The sequence below is a fragment of the Terrapene carolina genome, unplaced genomic scaffold (assembly GCF_002925995.2).
Source record: "Terrapene carolina triunguis isolate 2854851 unplaced genomic scaffold, T_m_triunguis-2.0 Scaffold84, whole genome shotgun sequence".
In the NCBI taxonomy this organism is placed as follows: domain Eukaryota; kingdom Metazoa; phylum Chordata; order Testudines; family Emydidae; genus Terrapene; species Terrapene triunguis.
In genome coordinates, this window is record NW_020664435.1 from 10,870,801 (window position 1) to 10,896,568 (window position 25,768).

Here is a 25,768-nt window from a genome sequence, read left to right on the forward strand (position 1 = left end):
TGAAGCGGACATTGTTGAATTTTCTTAAAATGGTTCGGACTATACATTGAAGCGGCCAAAGACACAATAATCATGATACCCTTTGTTCAGATTCCCGTTTTGTTGCACTTTCCTGTTTACATGTTTAGAAGCACTTTACCCATTGTTAATATTTTAAATCTTCCTGTTCTGTTATAAATAAAAGTTTACATACTTGAAAGCACTTTAGCTATTGTTAATATTTAAAATATGCAAGTTCTGTTATAAATAAATGTTAAGATATTTAAAACACTTACTGCTTGATCCTTCCCCTGAATCTGTGTCTGGGGTAACGGCGGGGGACGGTTGGTAGGGGATCTCTGTGAGGGTGATGAAGAGCTCCTGGCTGTCGGGGAAATCAGCGTGGTAAGCGCTGTCGACTGCATCGTCCTCTTCATCTCCTTCCTCATCTTCCCCGTCAGCTAACATGTCGGAGGAACCGGCCGCGGACAATATCCCATCCTCAGAGTCCACGGTCAGTGGTGGGGTAGTGGTGGCGGCCGCACCTAGGATAGAATGCAGTGCCTCGTAGAAACGGGATGTGTGGGGCTGGGATCCGGAGCGTCCGTTTGCCTCTTTGGTCTTCTGGTAGCCTTGTCTCAGCTCCTTGATTTTCACGCGGCACTGCGTTGCATCCCGGCTGTATCCTCTCTCTGCCATGGCTTTAGAGATCTTCTCGTAGATCTTTGCATTCCGTCTTTTGGAGCGCAGCTCGGCAAGCACGGACTCATCTCCCCACACAGCGATGAGATCCAAGACTTCCCGATCAGTCCATGCTGGGGCCCTCTTTCTAGTCTGGGATTGCACGGCCATCTCTGCTGGAGAGCTCTGCATCGTTGCCACTGCTGCTGAGCTCGCCACGGTGTCCAAACAGAAACTGTGATTCAAACTGCCCAGACAGGAAAAGGAATTCAAATTTTCCCGGGGTGTGGCTGGTCAGAGCATCCGAGCTCGGACTGCTGTCCAGAGCGTCAACAGAGTGTTGCACTGTGGGATAGCTCCCGGAGCTATTAGCGTCGATTTCCATCCACATCTAGCCTAATTCGACATGGCCATGTCGAATTTAGCGCTACTCCCCTCGTTGGGGAGGATTACAGAAATCGATTTAAAGAGAGCTCTATGTCGAACTAAATGGCCTCGTGGTGTGGACAGGTGCAGGGTTAAGTCGATGTAACGGCGCTAAAGTCGACATAAACGCCTAGTGTAGACCAGGCCTAAAAAAGTGTGTGAGTTGAACATTTTATATTTCTCTCTCTAAAAAAAACCCTAAATTAAGTTGCTTTTTACTTGTGTGTGGCCTGCAATTGATTTTTTCTGTGGGTCAATAGCCTGTGATAGAATAAAGATTCCCCACCCCGGGTCTAACAGATAAAATCCTTTCCCAGCAGCTACAATTGAAGAGAGATTTAACCTTAACCACAGCTATACAGATAGCAAAAGCAGCCAGAATTAGTCAAACAGAACAAAATGCAGGAGCAACTTAAAAAACTAGAAACTATAAACAGACACTTGAGTATTAAAAGTCATCATAGGCAAGGAGAGAACTCCCAGGCTAAGAGAGACAAATTCCAGCCCACATTTACGAGGTATGGAAAAAGTTATACTCCAAGAGATGATGCATGTCCAGCTAGAGGCACACGGTGTAATATATGCATGAAATATGGACATTTTGCAGCTGTTTGCTGCACCAAAGCAGCCAGGGAGATGACTCATATACAGACAATCAAGAGCCATTGTTTCTGAGATCTGTCATTTGTGATGACATAGACCCTGCCTGGAGAGTGAAACTGAATATTCATGGCTAGACTATTGATTTTAAAATTGACTCAGGAGCTGACGTCATAGTAGTCTCGGAAGAGACTTACAATCACCTTCAAACCCTCCCAGACATAGGGGGCTTGAAGTCATCTGACACAGCTTTATCTAGCCCTGGAGGTATTCTGAACTGCATGGACCAATTCACCACAGAAACAATTTATGAAGACAAAAGTTAGAGAGACAAGTTGGGTGAGATATCTTTTATTGCACCAACTTCTGTTGGTGAGAGAGACAAGTTTTAGAGCTACACAGAGTTCTTCTTCAGGTTTGGGAAATGTATTCAGAGCATCACAGCTAAATAGAAGATGGAACAGATAGTTTAGCATAAATATTTAGCACATATTGTAAGGGACCATTCAAGGCGAAATTATGCACTCAGAGCGCATGTGATCATGGCCACAGACCAACAGCTCTCTCAGCCACAGCCTGGCAGGTATGCCAGGCCTTGTGAGAAAGGTAGAAGAACTTGATGGAGGATTTGATTATATTGGTCTTTTGAAAGTAGATCCAGTACAAATCAACTTAAAAGACAATGTTGAACCATACAGTATACAAAAAACCCCTTACTACAGAGACCTTGGAAGAGACCAGCGGCAGATTTATGTAAATTCAGAGGACATTACCTCATCACTGTGGATTATTTTTCTAGGTACATAGAAACAAAATATTTGAAAGACATAACATGTTACTTATCAAGAAACGGAAGTACACTTTTTCTCATTTTGGTATTCCAGAACAACGGACCATAATTCACTGCAGCAGAATTTAAGTCATTCTGAACAAAATATGGTTTTGATCATATTACTAGCAGCCCACGTTATCCACAAGTGAGTGGAGAGACTGAGAGCTGTGCATACAGCCAAGAAAACCCTACAGCAGGAAGATCAATTCCTTGCTTTTCTGAGTTACAGATCAACACTAATAGTGGCTACAGGATATTGTGGCAGCTTGTGATGCAGTGCATGAACCCTGCACAGCAATAGGAGGATTAAAATCCTTCCAGGTGTGAGGAGTGGAAACTTTTTCCTCCCCCAAAAAGTTATTCCTGCTGACAGGAATGGAGGCAATTTCCTTCAGATGAGGAAGTAGTCAGGCTATATAAAGAAGCCCAGCAAAGTGGGAATCTGCTGGAACTTGGTTAAGATAACCTGGAAATAAGAGGGAAGATGTAAATGTTTATTTTCTCTGTTTTATAGTGGCTTGCTATCCTTGGCTCTGACACAAAGAGCACATCAAGGAGAGAAGGTGATAGCTTTGTCAACCTGAGAAGAGGGGAACCTGGGTAATTAATTCTTATTTCTATTATGAAGATCTTTTGTTTTATGACCGGATAAAAGGCCAAAAAACATTTAAAACCTGTACTTTTTCAGGCTGCGTTTTCATAAACTGTCACAAAGTTGGCCAATTTATTGCTCTGACAGTGGCGGCTCAAGAGCTCCCACAACAACGATCACAATGTGAAACGTTGAGTTCAAAATGATGTACTCACTTACTGTAATTCTAGATGGACCCAAAACCAGGATTGCAACTTCCTTAAACTCTAGCTGTTCAAAATTAAGATCCATGTAAAAAATGATGCTATTTAACTGAAACCTATTACTGGTGCAGTACTTTATACTGGCAATCTTAGCTATTACTAACATGGCAGCCACAATCAACTATATAACCAAGAATGTCACACTATCCAAACTGATTGTCTTATACAACTGTATCTGTCCTTGTGTCACTCATATTGCTCAGTTATCCCATTAAGTTAGTCCCACGTAAGGGGCAGTACAGAGCTGCACTCTACAGGGAAAACTCAGGGGGGATTTAGTCTTGGGGGCAGAATTTCTCCTAGAGCTTTTCTGCATGTAGGTGAAACATGCCTACTCTAGATAGCGTCACATACTTCATGGTCCGCCCTCTTAGGTGGCAGAAGCGTTTTATACCATAGATTATGTGTCACCTGTGGACCCTAGCAGGGCTCTGACTCTGAGAGGGCCCATCTGGAAGGTAGTTGCTCCTGTATCCCATAGCATTCTCATGCATGGTACCAAGGCAGATCTGTTTTGCCAATCCTCTCCTTCAATGTCTCCCAAACTTCTGGGAGAGTTAGTGAGGAGACATGGGGTTTGATTCACCCATCTCTACACCTCTGTGACCACTGGTCCAGCTGTTGCAGTGGACTGAATATCCCAGGGACTTTGAGGTCCAGCTGGCTAAGGCTTAACAGAGCCAAGATGATAATGTTGGTGAGTTGGGAAAAGACAGCCAGAGAAATTGGGAGAACATATAGATTCATATATTCCATGGCCAGAAGGGACCCCTGTATCATCTGGTCTGACCTCCTGTATAACACAGGCCATAGAATTTCCCCCCATAATTCCTAGCACAGAGCTTTTAGAAAAATATCCAGTCTTGATTTAAAAATTGTCAGTGATGGAGAATCTACCATGCCCTTGGTAAATTGTTCCAAAAATTAATTACCATCACTGTCAAAAGCATACATCTTATTTCCGGTCTGAAAGTATATCTTAACTGCTAATAGGGGCAGTGTGATGGCCAGTGATAACACAGGTACTAACATGGGCATTTTGTTGTAGCCTGAACTGCTCCTGCTAGGAACAGATGCTAACAGCACTCTTCAGTTTGCACTTTATGAAATGAGCAGACCCTGTAGAGTGATTATAGAGTTCCTGGTCCTCCGCAGATACCAGAAAGCACCAGGAGGTGTGGCAGCAGTGACTCTAGTGAGCTTAATTAGCAGGGTAACTTCCTGGTCAGGGAGTTTTCTAGTTTTATAGAGTAACAGAACTGGAAGGGACCTCAAAAGGTCATCTAGTCCACTCCCGTGCCACTGGCCCGGCCCGCTAGGGTGCTTACCCTGGCGAGCCGCGTGCCGAACGTTGCCAACCCCTGCACTAAGGCTTGTTACCCTGTTAAAGAAAGCTATCAGGTTGGTTTGATATGATTTGTTCTTGACAAATCCATGCTGTTATTTATCACCTTATTTTCTTCTAGGTGTTTGCAAATTGATTGCTTAATTATTTGCTCCTTTATCATTCCAGGTACAGAAGTTAAGCTGACTGGTCTGTAATTCCCAGGGTTGTCCTTATTTCCCTTTTTATAGATGGGCTCTCTATTTGCCCTTTTCCAGTCTTCTGGAATGTCTCCCATCTTCCATAACTTTTCAAAGATAATTGCTAATAGCTCAGATATCTCCTCAGGCAGGTCCTTGAGTATTTTAGGATGCATTTCATCAGGCCCTGATGATTTGAAGACATCTAACTTGTGTAAGTAATTTTTGACTTGTTCTTTCCCTACTTTAGACTCTGATCCTACCTCATTTTCACTGGCATTCATTCCCAATCACCACCAACCATCTTGTTGAAAACAGAAAAAAAGAAGTCATTAAGCACCTCTGCCAATTCCACATTTTCTGTTATTGTCTTTCCCCCCACACTGAGTAATGAGCCTACTCTGTCCTTAGTCTTCCTCTTGCTTCTAATGTATTTGTAGAATGTTTTCTTGTTTGCTTTTATGTACGTAGCTAGTTTGATCTCGTTTTGTGCCTTGGCTTTTCTAATTTTGTCCCTACATACTTGTGTTATTTGTTTATATTCATCCTTTGTAATTTGACTGAGTTTCCACTTTTTATAGGACTCTTTTTTGAGTTTTGGATAATTGAAGATCTCCAGGTTAAGCCAGGGTGGTCTCTTGCCATACTTCCTATCTTTCTTATGCAGTGGGATAGTTTGCTCTTGTGCCCTTAACAATGTCTCTTTGAAAAGCTGCCAACTGTCTTCAATTGTTTTTCCCCTTAGACTTGCTTCTCATGGGATTTTACCTACCAGCTCCCTGAGTTTGCAAAAGCTGCTGCTTAAAGCACGGATCTTTGTGTTTATGTCCTCACACTACAGACCCTGCCACAGTTATCTGAACCTTTCCTACGTCAAAATTACACTGCTGCAATATTTTCTACATGCAAAATGCCTTTCCATGTCCCCCTTCGGAAAGGGCAACTCACTACAGAACCTTCTTATGGGCTGTCACTAGATGCTACAACTTAGCCCTATGTTTTTAATTAGTTTACACCTCAGTTCTGTTCCTGAAACATCAAGCATTCACCATGAGTATTGAGCTACATATGGTGCAAAATATACATTAGTCCACTGGCAGCCATTACATGACAGTGTAAGTAAAATGAAATAACAGGTAGATGTATTTTTTCTTGTTAATTACAAACCTAATTTTCTATTAAAATGCATGAGATGACAAAATCTCAACAAACTCTTTAAAGCTATTACTAGAGGATAAAGTAAAGTATTAATATTAACATCATTAAAAGTGTTTTATCAAGTGTGCCTTTATCTCCAGATTGCAAACAATTGCAGCCTGGAGGAGAGATATGCCCTTGTGTATTGTGGTATGAAAACCAACAGCAGTTTTAGAGCCACATAAAGTCTTCTTGTGGCTTCAGAAACAGAAAAAAAATTCTTGGAACCACAATTATAAGAAGTAATACAGTGAATGAATCTATTTTCCATCACCTTGGGCTCCGAAAAGAAAACATTTGAGAATTATATTGATAAGAGAAAGAGCTGAGATATTCAAATGCAGTTAATGTTGTTTTAATTGATTAAACCAGATCGGGAGCATTTGAAAATATATAAAGAAGTTGTTTTTGCATAAACATTCAGAATATATCTGCTTCAGAAGACTAGTTGCTGCTTTGTACCCTTGTGTGATAGAGTCCAAAGACTTTCCATAAACCTGATAATTTCTCAGATAGTCCTTAAAAATCCAGAATATAAATAATCTTATGTTTTTATTGCTTCCATGAGTTGGCTCAGACTTCTTTTCATCTTTCTTTTAACAGGCTCCTTTGTGACATCACATAACTCTTCGCCTTCTTCTTTCACCTTTCTGACAGCATGGTCTGGTAGATAGGGCAGTAGATTGCTCACTGGATTTCTGTCTCCATTTTCTTCTCTCTACTACTTTGTTTTCATGAATTCTGGTGTTCATTTATTTTATCGGTTTTAAGGGGGATAGAGGAGAAAGGTCAGTCAAATTTGGGCCTACATTATTATTATTCCCAATCTTAACAGTGTCCCTTTAAATGTTTCTGCATTTCTTCATCATAAACACAGAAAAATCCCTTTTGCCCCATTGCTCTGAGTTGAGGAAAATGTAAGAATATTGTACTGTAGATTTCGGTCTCCCAGCTGCATTGAGTGATGAGGATCTCTCTTCCCTGTATGTTCATAAGAGGTAATTTCTTCTAGAGTCTCTCCATAAAAAACTCCTTACAGGGGGCCCACTATTAATCTTGAGCACAGTAAGCATTAGCCAACATGGTAAAAAGAACACTGGGAAAAAATCTTGTCCCTAAACTGTGGAAGCCTAAATAATGACAGTAATAGTATAAGCTCACACACACAAAGTTGTAGCTGATGAAAAGAGAGAAGTCATGCAAAGCTGGGCGTACAATCACAGCTGAAAACTCTAGGTTATTTAATAATTCTCAGATAAATAATACTGAATATCTTGCCTTTAAGTGCTTCATTTGTTTTAAAGAAATACTTCTTAAAGATGTATTCCCTATGTCAGCCCATGAAGAGCACTTTATAAAAGGGTATTAATTATATCCTGAAAGTTACAAGTGTCACTGAGTAAGAGAACTGCTGTATAAAACACCAGTATACCATTTTACTGAACTACTAATTTAGGCTAGTCCTGATCCTGAATTTCCAGCTGAGAACTGGAATTATTTAGCAATTATTTATCTGAGCATAAATATTTAGAGACAGGTTCTGCTAACAAATCTTGCCTCTAGGAGCCAGGCCCATAACAATATTCTTGGCTCTAGATTTCCTCAGATAAATCAAGTCCCTAACTTCACACCTTCCTTATTTCAATTTTGTATAATATCCCAGCTTGTTTATTTATGTGCCACTACTTCTAAGATTCTATACATGATGGCTGTTATTAGATCTAATTCAGGCTACCTCATGGCCCTTAAATGTAATTATACAGTATGTTTTCAGACAAGGAGAGGCGGTGTTCTCGAAATATTGGTGGTAAGAAACACTAACATTTTCCAGTTGAGAAAAGTACTTTAAAAAACAAACCAACGATCTGTTTTCTGCCCTCAGCCATTTTCTCCTAATCTGGGCCCTAGTTGTATCCCCACAGATATCTCTGTAGATCTCCTCTGCCCAGCGTGGTGGCCGAAGTCAACCTACTTCCATGGCATTGCTCCCTTGAGCCCCTTCCTGGGATCCCCCAAAGAGTGTTGTCCATAGGGCACTTTGGGGAAGCAGGGAGGTTCTAGGCAGATGGCAGGGAGTGGGGGGGGACAGAGAATGGCAGGCCTCAGGATGCAGAGGGCAGGTTGTGGGTGGGAACCAGAGGTTACGTCTACCCTACAGCTCCCGGCCCAAATAGACAGACTCATGCTAGCGGGGATTGAGCTAGTGCACTAAAAATAGCAGTGTGGACACAGCAGCTCAGGCTGCAGCACATGCTCTCAAGCCCACCCGACCCACTAGGCTTGAGAGCCTGAGCCGCAACATCCACGCTGCTGTTTTTAATGCATTAGTGTGAGTCTGTCTACCCAGGCTGAGGCTGGCTTCCAGCTATGGTGCAGACATACCCAGGCAGGCCACCATCCCACAGCAGCCCTGTGTGATTAACCTTTCAAGTGGGATCCTTGGGGCAGCCCAAGTGGGGGCAGCTCTGGGTTTGTTGCTGTCAGGGAGCTGGGGAAAGCCAGAGGAGCCTCTGGAGCCAGCAGCAGCCTATAGAATGGGTTAAGTTAAGAACTATGTCAACTTGAGGTTTTGGTTAAGTCAGGCTAAGTATAGCGGAGTATGGGCAATTGCGGTTGCTAGCATGAGTAAAAGTTAGAGAGAAGTGGGAGACAGTAAGATGGGCAAATTGAAGTTAGCAAAGACATGACCCAGGGCTATGCTACAGCTACGTTCTGGTTATAACTGGCTTTAGCAGGGTTTGTAATGAGTGTTTCTGAGAACGGTGAATGTTTTATTAAAACGCTATCTGTACTGATAGCCTGGGAAAGACATTGGTGCAGATGTTAATTAAAATAATGTGTTACGTAAAGAGCCAGTAAATAGGTGGCAGAAATGCAAATATGGTAATAGGCAGGTTTAATGTTAATTAGTATGATTGTGGATTATAAAAGGAGTAGCCTTGTTAAATTGGGGAGATCTCCATTAACACCAAATGGGTACTGGGGTTACAGGGTTATAAGGCTATACTTCATTCTGTTGTTAGTGGACTGATCACCCGTTGATACCTCATTGCATCTTTGAATGTGAGTATAATTGTAGGACCTGTGTAACTGGTAATTGTATGCCTCTTTAACTAATCATTTTTCTTTTGAATAATGTTTAGATCCATCCTTCAGAGTGTCATCCAGGGTCTGCTACTAAATTAAATTGTCTGTGACCAACCTAGAAGTTGAACCTGAAAACTAAATTTGTTAAAGCTACAGGTGCAATGAGCCAATTTAATATTAGATGGGAACATTTAAAAAAAAAATCAAGGTGACAGTGCGGGGGCGGTTGCCTCATGGAGACCTTGGGGGAGCAGCAGGGTTGGGGGTGGAACTTTGGCTCATTTTGTAGAGGGCAGGCAAACTGGCAGTGAGTCACATGAGATTAGTGAAGCAAATTATAGCAATTCACTTAATCTAAGGAATAAAAACATTATGTATCAATTAAAGCTATCTTAGATGTGGCATTAAAAGCACAAGTTTCCTTTTTGTTAAACTGTACAGGGTAACCCTTCAAGGCATTGTGCTGGTTTTAGCTAGTGCTTTGTGAAACTCAAGCATTTTGCCTCCCAGGAGTTCATGGAAACATTTCCCTCTTACAATCTGCACTCAGACACTCACACAGAAATAAATAACAGGAATAATTGATTAATTACATGGTACATTGCACTTTTCATCCATAGACACCAAAGTATATTACAAAGATCTGTAAGAATTCCTATTCCAATTTTACAGATGGAGTAACAGAGGCCTAAAGAATTAAGGCCTAAATTTTCAAGTGACTTTTGATTATGGGTTTTTTAATGTTTTGAGGGCTCTGCTTTAGATGTGTAGCAAGAAAACTGGCATCAGATAATATCCCTCTGTTACATGTGCACATCTTCCCTGCACCATATGGTGGCAGAGGTCAACCATCTCCGCAGGACTGCTTCTTTGACCTCTTCCCTCGGGCAAGAGAAGCCACATTTGAAAATTTGGACTAAGTGGTTTGTCTGAGGCTACACAGTGAATCAATGGCAGAGTCAAAGAAAAAATCCTGAAGCTTTAGTCTCTGTTCCTGCTGAGATACACATGGTGCCTCCCCATTTTCTGCCCTGCCCCCAGAACAATGTGAAAAGGGGCTGTTGAAGCAGCTGAGTATAATCAGGATGGAGCAATGCTCCAGCCAGCTGGGTTTGCAAAGGAGTTGTATAGAGTCATTAGAGTTTTGTGTCATTTGGGGAAACCGCACAAGGGGAATTTCATAGTAGATAGATCTGATGGGTTTAGTGACTCTTTATGCATCTGGAGTAGCTTAAAGGAGCCAGATCCCAAACAATCGGGCCCTATACCACTTGACTTCTATCTCTGTGCTCAGTCCGTTAGGTCCCAGATGTTCCTTGTAGTTTTTACTGGGTTTCATGGTCACAAATGTTATATAGTTTTGATCTGAAAACAGCCAGATCAAATGGGACCAAAATGGACAAAAGCGTTTTCTGACCGATTTGCGTACTGTAGCGATCTTTTTAACCACTGATCTATTGGAGTTTTGAGTTTGTAACAAGCCAGAAAGCCAGACATCTTTTGCATATGTTTTGGGGCTATATTGGCATTTCACACAGCTCTAGCTTTAGTTAGCCTCATGATTCCTGCCGACTTTAATCCTTTGAAAACATGCCCCTTAGAAGAGTTTACCAGTTTTTTCAACTCGAAATACAGAGGGAAAAAAGCAGCAGCAGCAACAGCAGCACCACAGCTGAGTTCTCTATAGATGGTAAATAAATCATGGGAACAACAAGCCCCAATTTCACATTAATTGTTTGGAAATCTCTACAACATCAAACATTTTGATAAAAATCTGGAAAAAAATAAGTATAGCTCTTTTGTTGTTTTTGTTGTTGTTTTGCTTTAAAATGATTTGTTCTAAATACAGCTTAACATGCAGATAACTGGTTTGAGATGAGAGCATCTCTCCAAATGGAAAAAAGCAATAACGACTTGCACAGGGATGTCAGCAGAGAGACCATTGTATAATGGAGGCACCTGGGAGAACCCTCAGCATTAGACCAGTCTGGGCAAGTCTCCCTATGATAGGATGACAAACTTGCTGCTGTAGGGATCAACGGGAACACTAGCTCTTTAACAGTTCAGGGGTATTTATTGAATTAGATCATTCACAATGCCTAAGGTCTTTTTTTTTTTTTTAAACACAAAAATTAACTTCATTTTAGCTTGCTAGCCCTAGCTGCTGGAAGTAGGGGTGCAGCTGCACCCTCTGGCTTGAAGTGGTTTCCATTATATACAGGGTTTGCAGTTTGGTTTAATGGCTCTCAGCACCCCCACTCTACAAATTGTTCCAGTGCCCCTGCTGCTAGCAGAAGAATCATAGAAGGTAAGATGGAAAAGATCTAGCTCTCACCTATTAGGCCATTCAGCCTTTCCTTTTCCCAATGCAGAAGTGTTCTTTACGGTACTTTTTCCAATCTCATTTTGTGTCCCCCAAAAAATGGTGTTTACACTAATGCCCTTGGGAAACTGTCTCTCAGTTTACTACAGCTTACTCTCCCGAGGCTTTCATCTCTTAATTGCTAAATCATATTGCAGGATATCTACCACCCTGAGTAATTCCTCTTCAACGCCAATGTTCCGACCATTCAAATATTTGTTGGTACTGTCCCTCACCTCATAGTAGACTTTTAGCCAAATAAACTATATAAATATTGTGGTGTGTTAAGGACTGGTTTGGAATTGCAAGCTATCACTTAAGCATAGAGCAGCGAGGAGTGGGGAGGTTTCCTGGTCCTGCTTGCAAGATAGAGGAATCTGTAGAGAAGCCTGCAATCAACGTCAGTTTGCAGCCAGCCAGCCTAGAGGAAGGTGTGGTGAGTTGTACCTCTCTGTTTGCAGTAACAGGCTGTTTTGGGGGATCCTGGGTGTCATTGTTCTAAATGCTAGGAAATAAGAGGTACTATATTACAATCTTCCAACAAGAGTATTTAATGTTATCTAATTCCTGTGTGTGTGTATATACACCGCAAATGGAACTTGTATAGCTTCAACTCTTGTTCTTTCCTTATACACTAAGTCAAATCCTTCAGTCTCTTGATCACTTTCTCTGATCTCCCTTCAGTTTGGCAGCATCTTTCTGTCAATATGATGCTCAGAAGAGAAGAGAAACTCTAGTTTCTGAAGAGCTATAACCTCTGTGCTCCATGATATAATGTCTCTGCATTGATAGCCCAGTATTGCACTGACCCTTAGTTGCTGACATATTTGCAGTTTAAACACATCTAATATGCTGCCCCCTTTGCAGGGTCTCTTTCTTCCAGCATTACTGCTTCCCACTGAATATCAGTGTTTTGGATTATTACCCAGACCCCCAACTGAATCTCATTATGCTATAGCTGGACTTGATAAGGTTCCTATCAACCCTACACTTCTATACGTCTCTTTTGCTGGTGATTCTAGTTTCTTTACGTCCCTTTGTACTATTCCTGTCCTCATGGATATTTACAATCCCCCTCTATTTAGCATCAGCTGACTGAATTTTATTAACATGTCATTGATTCCCACTTCCAGATCATTAGTGAAAAGTGATAAATAAGATCATGCCTACCACCAGTCTCTGGACACTTCCCACACAGCTTAACCCATTACCATTGCTCTGTGTTTATGGCCCTTTAGGCAGTGTTCTTTCAAAAGCCAATTTAATTTAACTTGGAGAATAAGATTTCTTCAGACATTGAATCTGAACTCCCAGGCACCTTATATAGTTTTTCCACCTGTGCAAAGTGAGCGTGAAACTTACAATTCACAAAAATAACCCCAAAGAAAACACATTCAATTGGTAAAGTTTCACATTACCTTTGTTATTTTCTAGTATGTGTTCTTCTATTCCAGAAAAAGTACAGGCTTACCCATTAGGGCATTCTCCAAACCCACTTCTTCCCTGAAAGAACTATGTCACAGCAACTTTTACTCCAGCAGAAGATTGGAAACAACTGCCTCTCCACTCAGTTATTTGTGCCTAATGCATTAGCCAGAAGGAGCAATTAAGAAACATGAGATAGTCCCTCCTCCTCAAACATCATAGGAGAGAATTAATTCCTGGTAAAGCTCCATTAATTTCAATTAATTTACTGTTGACAATAAATTGCAGGTAGATTCTCAGCAAAAAAAACCAGGATAATTGAAGTATTCCAAAATTCACTTATAAAGCCCTAAGGTCACCCAGTAGCCATTCACCCTAGCTTATTCCTAACCACAGCTCTATCTCCACTAGTGTAACACCTTCCAGGGAAGGGCTTTATAGCCTATTATCTCCCATAATGCTTTCCAACACAGGAAAGCAAAAACTGATCAATGTAGTTATCCTTTAAAAATAATATTTGACCCTTTAAATATTCCTTATTTTAACTTTTCCCTGTAATTCTTGCTAGCAGGAGGTAGCAATAAAAATAGAGGTTAATAAAATTTCATTTGTACTGCTGAGTCACCAGTCTCCTCCCACTCCTTCCACTGAGCATGCTCCAGCTGGAGGTTTTTAAAAGCAGACTCACCCACGCTTGCAGATATTCTCTTTTTTTCTCACTGCAAATGGTGGCTTTTTATATATATTTTCCACTAGGAATAGAAAATATTTTGTCTGTAAGGGATTGTAGAAGCAATGTTTATACTCTCTAAATGGAGAATTCAAGTTCTGGATAGAATTTAAATTTCCCAAATAGTCTTCTTCCAATATATAGTGTCTCAGATGTGTAGAAAGATGAAAAGGAGTTACAGTTTCAGGTCATTTAACAAAAAGAAGAGGTAAACCCCAAAAGAGATACAGTGAGAATCTCATCACTCCTTCCTGAAAATGTTTTTAGAGAAGTCAAGCATAACTTAAATCATTTATTAGTGCTTACTAGCTTGTCAGTTATTAGTGCAAGATGCCACATTCTACTAATGGAGCTTTTCAGTTTGACTCTAGGAAATGAGTTTATAAGTGTGTTGGACTTAGACTGCACTTTAATATTATCTCATAAAGATTTCAAGTTTCACTGATATCAAAATATCCACCATCTGGGCCACTCTCTAGTAATAGTGAAATGTCTATTTCTCAGAGGAATTGGAGCCATTTTAATCTGTTGTGGGATAGAACACCTGTTCCACATACCACGTCACAAAGGGGTAATGTACATCCCCACCATTGTCATACAGTGCAGCCAGAAAAAATGAAACTGAGGCTTCACATTATCCCATTGATTTAATAGTGCTCATAATCCCTTCATCATCACACTTCATTTCCAATCTGCTAGTAAATCCCAAAGCTAACACATTAGGCTATGTGATAGCTACAGCTACTCCAGAAAGCACCCCCAAAATAACAAGGGGCATTTAGAAAAAAATCTCTCCTGTTGAGAACATGCATTTCTCCTTCATTATAAGTCTGCTTGCAAAACCAGTCTGTGACATGAGCCAACTGTATGTTGGCTGCCAGTTACATACAATAATGTATGGCCCCAAAGTGAATGGAAGACTGTAATTCACTTGAGGGATTCTGCTGATGTCATAAAGGGCTTGAGCAGTTTATGAACAGCAGCAGAGCCTTGAGAGTGAATTACAGCCTTGCATTCACTCCTAGGACATCTGTTGTTGTTCAATATAGAGTGTACTTTTTTGTAAATTAAAAAAAAAACCCTACTCCTTCACCAAGTCATCAGTTTCCACAAATCTTTTTTGTTCTTCCGCTGAAATCAAATTGATCCATGAGGAAGCTGAAGTTTTCTATGGTATTATCTTGCCAAAGTGGCCATTAGCATTTTAATTTTCCCTTTCAGAGCTGTCATTTAAAGGGTACTGTCTCTTTTGTGACATTAGTGAAAAGATGTTTTCACTCTCACTCCTATCCATGAAGGGCAATTACAGGTTCATGTTCAGACACTGGCTAGAGATGGGCAAATTCTGCTCTCAGCTCCACTGGTGTAAATCTCCACTAACTACACACTGAAGTCCCTGCCATTTAAGGTTTATACCCTATAATCTATTATTTTGTATTTTGTCCAGTCTAAATTTAAAAGTGCCAGGAGATGGATCTTTCACTATTTTCAATGGAAAACACAACCAGAGCAAATCGAGAGTAATCTGTTGTATTCTATGCTCCCTGCCAATGCAACTGAATAAAATCTCCTGTTTTACATTGATGTAAATTAAAACAGAATTTGGCCCAGGAAATCAAGTTAGCACGTATGATATTAAAGAGGCACTTGTGGAAAACTTTAAAAAACATTCCATTTAGAAACATTTCTGCCCATATGTCATGTTTTCTGTGGGTTTCTTCCCTCCTTGTATTTTATTACTAAGGTCATTTGCCTGAAAACAGACTATTTGTTACTTAGCAAGTTCATTTGCTCCTGCTGCTTATCCTCACTTGAAGTCACTCCTGTGAGTGTGGCATCATAATTAGTTGATCTGGAGATGATTATGATGTCACAGAGGACTGTATGCTATATGGCTTCAAGTGAGGAATAAGCAGCAGGAGCAGATGATCTCTCAAGTGATAAAGACCATATCTTTATGAAAATGTCCCTAGTAATGAAAAGGCTGAAATTATATATTATAACAGCGGAATAGTTGTTCAGCTAGAATGTGTCAACCCTTTCCACATTATAACAATGATCTTTTATACCCCGTTATTGTCAGAGGTATAAAATACTTTTTAAATCAACTCTGGAAATTCTTGTCCTCCAGTTATTATGTTACGAAGAGGATGATTTCTATTAATCAATAGACCAGGTGTGACACACAAAAACATTTTTTCCTTTTGGTGACCAATAAGCTCCTTCTCCAAATCAAAACCGTCCTGACATATGAAGATATTTCTTTTGCGTTAGGTTTCAACTCTTAAATGGCTCTGACACACAGAATGAACCATGATGTTGTCTGTACTCCCTGCCCGACCAATACGCCTGCTGTAATGGGGGTTGCAGCACTATGGAAGAAGCATGGAATCCGCGTGTGCACAGGATTAGTCCACCATGCTCCTCTGCAGTCTGCCCAAAATACTGACACCAAGATCATCTTTCTCACCTACTCCTCTTACCATAGCAGCCCTCTCTTTGAAGCTCTCTACTGGCTTCTTGTCCTGACCTTTAAGGCTGCTCACAACTCCATTCTAGTCTACATCTCCCCTACCTCTCACTTTGCTCTACCAACACTGCCCACATCACCCTTCCCTTTGTATCCTCTCCCATTCTCACCCCCTACCCATTATAGACAGGAATCAGAGGCTAGGAAAGAGTGGATGATGACTTGTTTATAAAAGGCTAGCTTACAATGCGAATACAAGAGGGAGAACTCTGAAAGGTGTAGGAGGCAGGAGGAGGCACCTTGGCTTCCTCTATTCCTTTAGTTCTGACCAACCATTTTTTTTATTGTTATCCTCCAAAATCCCAGCAAACCTCTTAAGCGCCAAGTGACAATGTATACACATATCACCTCCAGACCATTTCAGTCCTTCCAAATATCAAAGCTAATGAATTAAGCATTCGTAAAAGAGAAGGCTTTAATTTATTGTTTGAAATGTTCAGGGTTGCCCAGTTTCTTGGATTGGTTAATGTAACTTAATCTAGCAGGACAAAAAATAGATCTGCTTGGCGCCACAAAACACAAGAGAATGCTTTCCCCCTCCCCCCCCATCCTGACTACAAAGCTCGCTGTTTAATTGTACAAATATTTGTGGGTTTGGCTAAGGTGAGCACTAATTTGTTATTTTAGCAAAAAACTTCAAATCATTTGGGGTACGGTGAGAAAATATTCCCTGCCTTTACACATATGATGACAGGCTAAATGTTTAAGAGAAACCACCGTGCTACTGAGAGGCCCCTGCAAGTAGATGCTTGCAAAGAAAATATAAGTGACATTTTCAGTGGTTATTTACTGGTATGTTGAAAAATACAGCTTGAAAGAACCTGCCTGCTGGGCAAACACTCTTACTTGCTCTCTGTTTTTAATAAAATTCTTTTTGACCACTCTGATTTTACTTTTGAAGATTCTGCCCTAGTGGATTTCAGGGAGTAACAAGTTTTCTGGTGCTTAAATCAGGGGACTAGGTATAAGGATTCTTGGCTCTGCTAGTGACTATCTGTGTGATCCTGGGCATGTCTCAGTTAACCATCTCTAAAGTGGGTATAACAGTTTTTGTTTTACTCACAGGTACGTTGTGAGGTTCAAGTTTCTAAAGTGCTACTAGATCCCAGATGATAGGCATGATATATATGCAACATACAGTATTATTATTACTAGGGATGAGCAAATATTTTGCCTAATTTTTGAACCTGCTCAAACATAATCATTCAAATGTTTAACTCAGATTCAAATATTACTTGGAGCACATTCTATTTAGGAAAGACTGGAGGTAGGTGCAAAAATACAACTATCTCAAATAGTTGAAAGATTGTTCCTTAGTGCATTTCCCACCAGACCTCTCAAGGCATAGATGGGGGATGCAGAGTGAGACATAGAGCCAAAATGAGGAAATGCAGGAAACTTCAAATATTGTAGGAATCATCCTTCAGTGAGTGGATAATTCTTTAAACTCAGATATGTGATCCCTTGTTTCTGATGTCAATTGTTTCCAAGAGTAAAAATTAGAGAGGACACCACATTTGTGTGGACTGTGGGTAATTTTACAACAAAAATGAGTGGCATCTCTTACAACCAGGGACGTTTGTGGACTACATTTCCCAGTATATTGTCCATCCCATTTTTACATATTCCCAGTGAAGAGGGTTCCAACACTTCCATTAGGCGACTATGCCATAGCCAAATTCCTTGAGGAAGATTTTCCTGATATTCAGCCTTGGTTTAGTCTTAGTCACATTAACCCTAAAAACAGTCTTCTCTGTTCTTGATGTCAGCAACCATCCGATGTATGGAGACTGTTAATGACATCTCATCTTTTTCTCCTCTGATTCTCCTGTGAGGAAAAATATTAATAAAACAGATGAATTTTTATCTTTTCTCTTGAAACTTTAATAGAAAATGAAAGAGAAAGGACAACTAGAGGGCAGATAGAGATTCTTACTAATTCTAGCATTTAGTTGTTTCTCCATGCCTATGAAAGCTGTAGAGCCTCTTTCTCCCAGTTGCCACCGTCATCAGTAAAAGTGCTGCTCTGATCGTATGGGTGTCATTACTTCAGCTTTCCCAAAAGTGTCATATCAACCAATATTTACTCTACAGAATATTCTGATTGAGGTCCTACTCAATAGTGGGAAGGACACCACAGGAAGCATTCATTTCACTTTTAGTTTGAAAGGGTAAACAAGGTGAGTGGAGCATGTCCTTTTTGCCCTGCTGTGTGGAACAGTCCAAAATGCAGAATGGCTTTTATTTCAGGGAAAGCCTTTTGCCCCCATCTCATCACTGTGAAGTAATATAGAACTGTAAGTAGGTAGGAGTCAGGAATAAAAGATGAAATGATGATCTTTAAAAGCAAACAGATGAACATTTAATAGGCAGCAGGTTTAAAACTAACAGAAGGAAGTATTTCTTCACACAACGCACAGTCAACCTGTGGAACTCTTTGCCAGAGGATGTTGTGAAGGGCAAGGTTATAACAAGGTTCCAAAAAGAACTAGATAAGTTCATGGAGGATATGTCCATCAATGGCTATTAGCCAGGATGGACAGGGATGCAAAACCAACATCCCTCTTGTTCTTTTCTCTCTCTCTTCCTCGATCAAACAACTCTGCTAGATATGACATGTATACATTGATAGGTTCCCAGAATAGCCCATGAAACTATCCTTTACTTTGAACACTCTTGGTTCTATCACATCCTCCCTAGGTCATACAGGCCATCAAATGTGTGACTTAAAATAACGGTAATAATAATTTGAAACTGATAAATGTGATGCTAGATTTAGATTTACCCTGAAGTCAATGGTATTGTAGGATGATCTAAGCACTGGCTTCCAATCCAATTTAGTTAGCTACCAGATTAAAATTATTTTTCTTGCAGCAATTACCATGGTAGTCCCAGAAAGTGTGTATTATGTGGAAATAGCACTGAATCTCAAAAATGGTTCACAGGCAGGGTTTTGTAGGCTACTTTGGAGGGCCTGCTGTTTGCTTTTGTTGGCGAGCATGATCTCTATGTTTATTTTATTCCTTCCTTACTTCACATGGGCAAATTTTGTTCTCATGTATGAGGGATTACAAGCAAGAGACATTAACGTTTCTGTTTAGTTACAAGACAAATACAAACATAGGGCCTCATCCAAAGCCCATTGCAGTCAATGGAAAGGTGACTCACACCTTTATAAATATGGCTATTTTTATGTAAGTGCTTAAATATGGGTTTTACTGTCCAGCATTAAATACCCATGTCTGAGAATTTTGAATGTATCCTTTATTAGAAAGAAAAGGGCTATTACTGCCCCTATTTTTCCTTTTCTCCTAAAACCTTTTTAAGCAGAAACTTTCTGTTTGACTGAACTTGTGTATTAAACTGATATGTAGCCAAAGGTTATCCCCACAGATCTGGCCTGAGATCAGTTTTCCCTTCAAGGATTTATGAAGCCATTCTTTCAATGATTCTAAGCAGTATGTAAGCTAATTCTCTGACCCACTAATCCTGCTGTGGTGTGTGTCGCTCATCATTTGTTTATTTTTGGTGTACATAAAGAATGCAAAACAGATATCAGTATCTCATTTGCCAGCAAGAGAAGAGACACGGCTATAGAGTAAAGGGATCTGACAAACAGCGAGGAAAGATAATGAACTAGGAATAACACACACTGTACAACACAGATGCATGGGAGACTTTAGCATGTGCCTCACCAGAGGATTAATGGGAGGTAAACAAAGGAAAAGCCCCTGCATAACACATAAGCATACCCTGTATAGGGCATGTATGGAGGGTGAATCTATAAAGAGTGAATGCATAGCATGCTAAGTAAACAAACAATCAGCTGAATACATGTAAATTAGATTATTTGGGTATAGGAGACAGGAACCTAATAAGTCAAATGATTCCAGGCTTCCAGAAGGATTTGCATATAGCATAAGGAGGAACTGTCTGTGGGTGTAGTTCAGCTACCTGGGAGCGTACCTGGAATAGCGCCCTTTACGGATTGAAAGAGCAAATAAACAGAATCCAAAACAAAACACTTTGCAAAACTTTAAAAATGCAATTGTCTGGATGTGATTTGTCTTGTCTTGTCTTGACTTCTAGTAGGTTGGCCTTTTCCACACTAAGTACCTCTCTTTCCACCTTTAATACTGGGAGTCTGTGATCGTACGTTACAGTAACATTAGCACTGGAGAGAAAGAGGAATATGGACCAGGACTCGGGAGAGCTGAGTGTAGTTCCTGGCTCTGCTACCGATTTCCTGTGTGACCTCGGGTAAGTCACTTAATCACTAGTCTGTACCTCAGTTCCCCATTTGTAAAATGGGCAAGATAATACTTCCTATCTCCACCCTTTGTCTATTTTCTCTATTTAGACTGTAAGTTCTTCAGAGCAGGGACTCTCTCCTACTATTTGTATGTATAGCGCCTGCCACAATGGGGTTCTTTTATAAGTTGGGGCCTCCAAGCAATACTGTTATACAAATGAAGACCTGTGGATTCTCTGGGAAGTGCTCTTTTATTGCATTACACTTGATTTTTCAGAAGCTATGGTGTCAAAGACATAGACTTTTCTTCAGTAGCCATTGCTATACTTACTGGAGGGCACAGAGACATGAAGGGAACCTTAAGTTGAGAAGATGATAACAGAATGTGTAAGTGGAGATTAGTGCTTCTGTCTCCATCTGTTTCTTTGGCCTCAGCAAGAGCAAATGTCTTTGCTGCTCACACAGCATAGTAACGCCTTCTGAGCCCCGTGGACAGGCATTTTTCACTTCCTTATTTCAGTTACAAGCTACCATCAGCAAAACCTTGTTGCTGCCATTTTTAAATATATTTTCTGTATCTCACCAAGATCTCATTGCTTCAGCCCACTGCCTACAGCCTGCCGCCATGGCCACTGGACTGAAACAAAGCTCTCAGACATACTGAAAACTGGCAAGCGAGAAAATATGCAAAACAAAACAAAACAACAGCCGTTAATTACAAAGTAGTAGAACTAGAGAGGTGTGCATCCCAATTTTGGTCTTTTAGTCTCCCAGCTCATTTTGGGGAGTGGGTGCTCTCTTGACAACTACCGTACTAAAGGTAGACTCTCCAAATGGTGAGGCCTTGGTATTTTTATGCCTGGAAAATGGTGCTTCTTAATCCTTGGCCCCCATTCTATCTGTTTGTACTGCTGGGGCACTAACAAAGCACCCAGGTGGCAGTGGTAAAGGCAGCTGAGGATTTCCTCTGACACTAGGGAATCCTTAGGAGGTGCAAAGCTGATATAAATGGCTAAATGTCCCCAGCCCTGCACCTCCTGTCACATAACAGGTGTGACAGGAGTTCGGAGAGGGATGCTGTCAGAGTGCTCAGCGTTCTGCCAGATCCTCAGCTGGGAGCAGTGACTAGTTGCAGCTGGCATAACTTGCAAAAGCCCTAAGACTGCTCTAAGTCAGCCTTGAGGTCATTTCAGGTGTAAACTTGGCACAACTGAGGACTGAGCTTGTGATGTCAAAGTATCAGCAAATCATTGCTATGCAAATCTATGAAGTAATGTGATTAAGTAAGCCAATTGGAAATAAGGACATCCAGGATGGGAGTGGACATCCACTTTATAATCAGGCAAGGCAGGCTAAGAATAGTTTGTAACTTATCATCCGATTTCTGCACAGTCCTTTGATCTGAGTTCCCACTTTAGGATGAAAACGTGCAGCCCACCTCTATTGTTAACACCTGTGCAATGTTCAATAAAACAATCCCACAAGCCCCGTTTTGTATCTCCAATGTGCAGTCTGTTACATTTCCTGTCGATGATGCAGCACATCACTCATTTAGAGGGGCATGTGAAGTGTTCATGAATGACAAATGAAGATTTAGTTCAAACATCCCTGATGGGGTCTTGGTGCATTTGCCAGGCTTATAGATCTGTTTCTTGGGAATGTACCTTATAAAGTTGAATTTGTGGGTTGTTTATTCAATGAACAAAGTGATCCATTATGTTTTTGTCACTGTATTAGACAGGAATGGAAGGTAGGGAAATAATTGCTGTAAATAGCTCTTCTTTCCAATTTTCACAGGACTGAAAGTTGCAGTACAGCAAATGAAATAATCTGTTCAGTATCACAACCTGCAGCACAAAAAGTGGTCCAAAACATCTAATATTTTTTTCCACATTTTCCTCCTAGGATCTCAACTAAATGTAAAAATCCTATGGCTGGTGAAATCTGTTAAAAGTGAAATAAGACACAAACTTAGCATTAAATAAAATCTTACTGGGAGGGGAGTTTAAAAGTTTTGTTTACATTTTTCCCATTCTTTCATAAATGAATCATGTTCTTATCAGATTTTTATCCCTATTATGTAGATCAAATAGGTTTGGATAATTTGCCTGTGGTTTGTGTAAGCACCCAATTCTTTTAAGTTTTGCCCATCGCTAGTGAGAACTGGAGTACTACTGCTACTCTGAAACCTGTCACTAGTGAGAACTGTGCATAGAGACAGCATTTCAACAAGCATGCTTGTGGCCAACTCTATGCATGCATGGTATTGTATGAAAGTATACGACTTGGTTCACGACACTGTATTATGGGTACAACTACATATGGCATTTGTTCACAATCAGTCATTTTACCGGAACTGCATTAATATACTCTCGGCTAGAGAGAACAGGATTGGGCCCATAACAAACCTTTTACATTTTCAATCACAGATGTTTCTCTGTAACATCTTAATGTCTAGCCTGATAGACAAAATTCTCAGTCTTTACCCTCATCAAGGCCAGACGGGACAGGAGCAGAGGTAAGCATGATGAGTTTGCCTTAGTTCTGTGTGAACAAGTGGGCTGAGACCTCCAGCATGAAGAGATGGTCACTTCCCATGTTTAACCTTAATTGGAACCAGAATTTCCTCTGCCAGTAAAAGAGCCTTTGAGCATCACACAGTCGTTGTCTCTCCTAAGCTTGTCTGAGACCTCCAATGTGGGGGAGGAGTGAATAAATACTATTTTACAGTCCCCAAGTCCATCAAGGACTTACCACTCTGTTACAGAAGGTTTGTGCATGCACAGCTGTTTTATGTGGACATTATCAAAGACTTAGAAGTCATTATTTACAAAGGGTTTTCCGGGGGGGGGAAGGCCTAAAAATAGCTATCTTGGTATCTCCATGCATCCAAATAATAGAAAATTCCTAAGGTTATACTGGAAAAAGAGTGTTGTATCAGTAGAGGGCAATGGAATTTAGCCTAGGGTGCTCTACCATGGTGATGAGACTGGAGAGCTATCTCTCAAGTCTCTAGGAGTAAACGCGCTTGTTTACATAGATGACACAGGATTGAAGCAGCATCAGGAATGTTCCTAATTCTGCATAATTCACTTGTCAAAAGCCTTGGGTTTTGTGGTAAACCCCGAAAAATCTATTTTCCTTCATCTCCCGGTACGGATATCTTGGGATTCATGGTAGACACCATAGCTCTAACACTAAATATTCATTACTTAAAGGGGACTGCTTAAAAGTTTGTTTCAGAAAGTTTGTGTCAGGAGGTGATGTCCCTCTGCTACCTGGAGGCAAGGTTGTATGGAGTCTCTGGTCGCTTCACTCCTTCCTTTTCCTGTGTCCTTTTCTCATGCAGGCACATCCAGAGATGCTTACAAGATATCAGAGTAAAATTGTTTCCATTTGGGCAGCAAGTAGAGCTGGTTGAAAATTTTCCGACGGAACGTTTTTCCACTGGAAAATGTCGTTTCTCCTAAACTGAAACTTCCCAGAGGAACATGTCAATTTCAGTGAAATTTCATTTTGGAATTGCTTTTCAAACATGCCATTTCAACATTTTGGAACAGAACATTTCAATGTTTTGTATCAAAATCAGTTTTTGTTTGGAAATTTCCTTTATCTACATTGTAAACAAATTAAAAACGTCAAAATTGAAATGAAATGTTTTGATTGACCCAAAATAATTTTTTTTTCAGAAATGTCATGTCACAGGAGATTTCAAAATTTACTGTTTCCATTCCAGTTCAGAGTAAAATGAATTTTTAAATCACAGAACTTCCCACAAAATGAAAATTCTGTTTCCTGCACAGCTCTGTGAGCAACTCAGATGGAGCTAAGGCTTAAGCTTGATGAGTCATCCCTGAGTCAGAGAGTGTGATTAGTCATCAGAGGCAATTACCTGAAGGTCTTGTGATAGCCCCCACACCATTCAGCCAGTGATCAGCCAATCCACAGAAGAGGTCCCGAGGCAGGTATATGGGCGCCTAAGGGAAGCAGTCTCTCCAGTGTGTTCAAGACACTACCTGCCCAGAAGCATTCCTGTTGCAAGAAATTTCAACAGACTACTCCTGCATCTGCTGCTGCTCTAGCCAGCCCTTGCTTCTGCTCCTGCTCTTTCTCCTGCCTCAGCTGGCTACCGGATGACTCTGATGCTCTGTCTCAGCATGGACAGGTGGATAGGGCATGAGAGTGAAAATGGGGACCTGAGTTCGAGAGGAGAAGAGTCATTTTGGGGCTGAAGAAAGGACAATGTCCGTGATTATCCCACATATTTACTGACAGAGAATCCTTGCAAAATGCTGGATTTCCAGAAACAGAGTGTTAAACTCCTGACTTCATCTTGGGAAAACTGCAGCCAATAAATCATAAACCTTGATTTACAGAGACTTTGTTTTGGGGTAAAAGCAAAACAAGGATTAAACATTTCACTTTCAGGAGCTAAATTTCTATTCTTTAAACTATTGGGCCCCATAAGCTGCAGCCAATAGATATATTTTCACTGTTGAAAACAAAGTGGCTCCTTTGTGCCACCAGAGTTCTCCCTGTTCTCCTACTACTCCTTTTAGCCCCCAGAATAGGAGGGGATTGTGGCCAGATTGCTACTGCGCTTCTGTAATTCTCCTCTGGTCTAATGACACTTTGACACTATAGACAGACAGCATACTTAGAGCAGCCCGGGAGCTTCTCTAAAGTATCCCAGGTCTGAGCCCAGCATAGAACTGGCACCACAATCAGGGAGTTGGGACTAGGGAAAGCAAGGTAAAATTTAGTTTAATAATTTCTGATTACACATCCTGTTCCCAAACTATTTTCAATATTCTATGGATGCACCCCTCCCCCCTGCCCGACTTGTCGAGGTGAAAGACAAATAAAGTAAGCTTCCATGCTCTTTCCTTTTCTTGGTGTGTAAGAAGATAAGTGAAGTCTGAAGAAGACCAGGGTCCCTTCTTTATCCATTAAGTAGAGACAATCATCTCTGGCTGTGGACCTATTGTGGGACTTGAGAAATTTTGAAATTAAATCTTACCTTGTTTTCCCTAATTGCTGGAATCACCTGTCCTCGCCAGCCTAATGAACCAAAGAAAAATGTCCTCCATTCCTCATGTTCTTGCTCATAAGTTATGTATCTATCACAAAGTCCACACATGATAGTTTATACTATGCTATTGGAACTTTCTTCCATGCTGGGGATTTTAAACATATTATGTCAAATTCAGACCAATTGTATTTTACAAGAGTCGTAACATTTGTTTCGTTAGTTTATCTGATTCAGAATCATTTATGGAGGTAACCTA